Genomic DNA, 5,247 nt, shown 5'->3' with positions numbered 1-5,247 from the left:
CACATGATGTGCTAGGCATTTGGGTGTATATAATGTTCATGTCAAGATTCAGTTTTGTTGTGTGTTTTGTTTTTTGTATCCCATTTGGCAGACAAGAAAGTGACACTGATGGGCGAGAAGTAACCTGCCCAGAGTCTCATGCCTCATGGGTGTCAGACCCAAACTCAGCCCACCTTCTCTCAATCTTCTTCTCTGTGCCTCTCACCCTACTGAATATGCTAGTTACCAATTAAACACAAAACATATAACGTTAAGCTAGTATGTGGATGTGTAGGTCTCAAAAGTTATTGTCATAAGATTAATTTTTGTTCCTCTCTCCTTATCTTTTTCGCTCTACTTAGTGGGGGCTGCCCTTGCCTGCCCAAGAGATACAAAGTTGAGCAGTTTCATTGTTCTCTTCTGGCCTTTGATGCCTCACACGAAGTTTTCAACAAAATAATACAAAGACTGAAATGTCTCCCCTCCTCAGCTGGAGATATGCCGGTGGGGGGTGGGGGTGGGGAGAACGCACAATCAGGGAAGCAAAACACTCCTTTTCTCTTCATTTTTAGATACATTTTCCTCGGGTCAGAGTCCCGGGTGAGTCCTTTCTGGAATCCAGCAGTTCCTCCATTCTGAACGTCAGGCCTTTTTACCACCAGCCTTCTGGTAGCTCCCAGCCTTCTGGAGCTGCCTCAGGATGATCCCAAGAACATGCCCCAGGTGAAAATGAGAGACATGTCTTTCTCGATCCATCGTATGGTTCAGGATCCCACTGGCTCCACGAGAATTCTGCTCCTGCACCAGTACAAGCTGTGGCTGCTGCTGCGGTGCACTCTGCTCAGGTCCATCCTCCTCCCCTGGCTGAGGTTGCTTGGTGTCCTACAACAGACCTGCTGCCAGCCTCTTGGGAGCCTGGAATCCAAGGGACAGGCAGCAAGCCACCCATCTAGCCCAGGAAGCCTGTTTTGTTCTTACTGATTTTAGAGAGAGAGGAAGGGAGAGGGATAGAGAGATAAAGACATTGATGATGAAAGAGAAACACTGATCGACTACCTCCTGTACGCCCCCTACTGGGGATTGAGCCTGCAACCTGGGCATGGGCCCTGACCGAGAATTGAACCTTTTGAAAGGTTGACACTCAAAAACAGGCAGGGCCAGGAAGTCTGTTTTAAAGGCATGTTAAGAAATTCAATAAAATCCCTACAGGAGCCCCAATGAGTCCCACTGCAGGCTTCGCAGAGCTCTGGGTCACCATGTCTGGAACTGAACCCCTCGAGCACGTGCTACTCCTACATCAAAGGCTCTCAAGAAGCCTTCTCGTCTCCCTTCGGAGCACAGAGTGACAAGCACCTTCCCAGAGGACCTCAGTCTCTGTGCTAGTTGCTGGACGTTCCCAAATCAGCACTTTCTGGCGACATCTGGTCAACAACTTTGTGGACATAAACATCCAAACCTGCAGAATTTTTATGAGTTTATTTGAGTCAAAACTGACGACAATTGCTGGGAAGAAAGACTTAAAATGCTCCAGAGAATAGAAATGTGCTGTTTCTTTTATGCATTTGGAATTAAGGAGGGACCTTAAAGAAGATTCTATGAGGGTGGGAGAAAGCAAGGTAGGGTTCAAATACAGGATAGCTGACAAGATTATATGCTCTCTTGAGAGTGGTCATGCTTTAGAAGGAGGGGACTGAACAGGGGCATGACAAAGGTGTGTTAACCCAGATGCACAGAAACAATGGACAGAGCTTGCTAAAGGCAAAGAGAAGCCTTTTCTCAAAACATATATGCGTGGGGTGTGACTACCGACTATGACCTGCTCAGTTGGGAATTTATGACCAGGTCACTCTGTGAGGTTACCTTCCATAGATCCCCCCTTTCATCTACAACCTCCCACTGGGTTCCCAGGGCCCGAAAGGGCTTCAGAGGTTGGGCTCAGGGTGAGTAGATTCTACTCACCCGCCTCTCCCGTCTCTCATCCGGGTCTTAGTTTCCTCCCTTTTGTTCACCTCAGTTTTTCTTATCACAGTCTCTCTTCCAGGACTCTATCTAAGGCGTTCTTGCTGATGGCCAGGGCAGAAGCACAGCGAGAACAAGCAGAGGCCCGAGACTCAGGCTAGGGCCAGGTTCAAACACCAGCTGGGGGTCAAGGAAGGGACTCAACCTTTCTGAGACCCACCATGCTCTTTTGGAAAACAGGAATAACAGTTTCTGCTTCATAGGGCTGTTGGTGGATTAAATGAGATCTTTTGTGTAGGAAGCCTGAAGGACAGCCTGGCATATTGTAGGATACACAATCCATGTCAGTCAGTGTCACACCAGGTGGCCTGCCTAAACCCTCACTGGTGCTCCACAGAGGTTTCCTGGATTAACCTGGAATAAACATTTTCCACATTTCTGGGCTGCACTGGAAGGGCTTCTTCCACCACCCCTGTCTCAGTTAAAAAAGAAAAAATCAGAAGCTTGAAAGCTGAGGAAGGACTGGAGAGAGGCAGTGAAGTCAGCCGGATGCTCGAAGCCCAGATTGCCTTTGGCTCAGTCTAGATTTGAGGGAAACCTGGAATTACTGCGATTTCATCACAGCAGCTGGTCCAAGATAAACCTGCCAGAACTGCTCGAAGGCCAGATCTGGATCGCAGCGATAGCCGGAGCCCGCTGAGAAGCAAGGAGAAACTATTTATCTGACATTTTTTCAACCCCAACCAAGAATTTTCTTTGGCTCAAGATGTCCTTGGGACCGGTTTTCATTTGCATGGAGCTCGTTTAAGGATCCGTGTGCACGTCTGACGGAGGAGACTTCTTAGAAAGACTTCCATTCCCCTGCCGCCTGTTCACGTGGGCCTTTCTCGTGATTCAGAAATAAGGACTCATCCAGGAAGGCTAATCCCCAGGTTTCAGTTGTGCTTGGACTGTGCCAGAACCTCACGTACAGGCTCTCTCTGACTCAACTCCACACACAGCCGGAGCAGGCCTGGGCATCCGCAAAGATGGCCACCAAGGAACACTTGTCCTCCTTCCAAATTGGCAGGCTTCATCTAATTGAACCCATGTTAACCGATGTGGCATATTTTAATACATTTCACTGTTTCAAGCTGAGGCAGCAAATTGGAGTGCAAATCTTCTTAACAGCTGCTTCTAGAGGGGCTGTCTGGAATCGCTGCATCCTTGACTCTTTGGTGCCAACCACAGGAAAATGTGTCCATTTATTATAGATCTTGGAAGGGTTGTTGTATGGCAGTCATGTCTGAACTAGAATGCCACCATTCTTTTTCTTTATTGAATTTACCGGGGTGACATTGGTTAATAAGATTATATAGGTTTCAGGTGAATGCTACCATTCTTGTAATATTATTTTTTTAAATATATTTTCATTGATTTCAGAGAGGGAGGCAGGGAGGGAGAGGGAGAGAGAGAGAGAGAGAGAGAGAGAGAGAGATAGAGAGAGAGAAACATCAATGATGAGAGAGAATCATTGAATGGCTGCCTCCCACACACCCCCTACTAGGGATCAAGCCTGCAACCTGGACACATGCCCGACCGGGAGTCAAACCGTGATCCACTGGTTCATATTTACTCAACCACTGAGCCATGCCAGCTGGGCAGTTCTTGTAATATTATTATGCAGACACTGCACTTTTCTAGTAGGTAGCATTTGAGGAATAGTATGAATATTCCAGGAATAGAATACTGAGATGTAGTTTGAGAAAACAATCCAGAATCGGGTCATCATTCTCTGCTTCCAACCAGTCACCTTGTTCCAATGATGTTGCCTGGAGCTGCCTGTGTTTTAATTATCCTTAGTGAAAGCTGAGCACAAGGAGGGTATTTGCTGCATTGTTGTTATGGCCAAAGATTAGAAACAAATGCTAACCAATAGGAGACTGGCTAAATCAATTATGATACATCCAGTCAATAGAACGCCATGTAATCATTCAAAAATGAAAGTGATGCAGCAGGAACCAATGTATTGTTATGAACCTATCTCCAAGAAATATAATTAAATCTGTAAATATACAAGATCCTGGTTATACCAGTTATCTCCGGGGAGGAAAATGAGCAGCAGAGGAGCAAGGGAAGAAAGAAGTTTTCATTTCCATCGCCTAATGTTTGTACACTTTGAATTTTGTACCTTGTATTACTCACATACACATAATAAAACGTTTGATTTTTTCCAAAAGTGCATTCAGAGTCTAATCCCCCAAAAGAGATGGTTGAACTAGCTATGTAAATCAAACAATTATAATCACAGGAACACTCATTGGCTGAGCAACGGCTCTGTATCGGTCTCTGCCATGGCTAGTTACTACACATTTTATCTGCTTTTCTCCTCAAAGCAATCCTATGAAGTCAGTTTTACCATCTTCATTTTAGACATGAGGACATTGTGACTCAAAGGGTTTAGGAAAGTTGCCTGAGGTTACACAACCCGCACAGGCTAAACTGGGATTCAAACTTAGGTTGGGCTAACTTTTTCCACCGGCCCCGGGGGCGGGGGGCTCCTTCATCAAACATGCAATGAGATTGCTTCTCTCTCCTCACTCTATACCCTGGGCCTGGCAGAGTGCTTGGCACCCGGGAGGTGTCTAATACATGCTGAATGAATGATCAACAGAAAGCAAAACAGTGAGAGCAAGACTTGGCCAGTAATTCCCTAAAAGGATTTTTACACGTTTGAGCGTCTTGGAATTACTTGGAAGACAACAACCTTCATTTGGAGGCTGTATTCTGCTGCGTTTGCTTAAAAAAAAAAATTAGTCACATTGTTTTTAGTCACACCTCACAAAGTCTCATTACTTCAAATTGCCTTTCTGGTGGAGGGTGATTTCACAATAAGGAAAATCAGAGAATGTGGTTTTCATTTGGCTACCTTTAAAAATAGCTGTTTTTCGGATGGGATCATATGAATAAATGAATACTTCTCTTTGGTTTTATCTTCTGTTTTTCTGCATGATTGTTGGAGAAGTTCAACAAGCTTGACCATTCATTTCAGGGTGAATTTGGGACCCAAACAGTTAAACAACCAGCCCATTTGGCTTCCTTGCTGCCTCCCAGCCAAGGAGATGAATGGAATGTTCATGAGGTCGCTTGGCAGGCGTCCACATTCCTATGGGAACGTTGCAGCAGCGAGAGCTTTGGGACACTAAGAGGCAAATGTGTGGGAGTCGTGGGGCAAATTGCAGATGATCCAACGTCTCGGAAAAATGTGTGGAGTGCTGTTGGCCCGAGGATGCTTTGCAGAGGACCAGCGAGGTCTCTGCCCTGGCTCAG

The 5,247-nt window shown here is 45.9% G+C and overlaps 1 long non-coding RNA gene across 1 annotated transcript in view; it reads right to left on the bottom strand.

Annotated features, from left to right (window-relative positions):
- Positions 1-3,924: 3,924 nt before the first annotated feature.
- The window catches only part of LOC107183031, a 3,363-nt gene continuing 2,040 nt past the window's right edge, over positions 3,925-5,247 (bottom strand). The window contains exon 2 of the long non-coding RNA XR_001513810.1: positions 3,925-4,716. This is a non-coding gene — a long non-coding RNA (uncharacterized LOC107183031). The remainder of the gene's footprint in view (positions 4,717-5,247) is intronic.

The sequence above is a fragment of the Myotis davidii genome, unplaced genomic scaffold (assembly GCF_000327345.1).
Source record: "Myotis davidii unplaced genomic scaffold, ASM32734v1 scaffold118, whole genome shotgun sequence".
Lineage (NCBI taxonomy): Eukaryota > Metazoa > Chordata > Mammalia > Chiroptera > Vespertilionidae > Myotis > Myotis davidii.
This window is presented reverse-complemented; position numbering and strand designations above follow the sequence as displayed.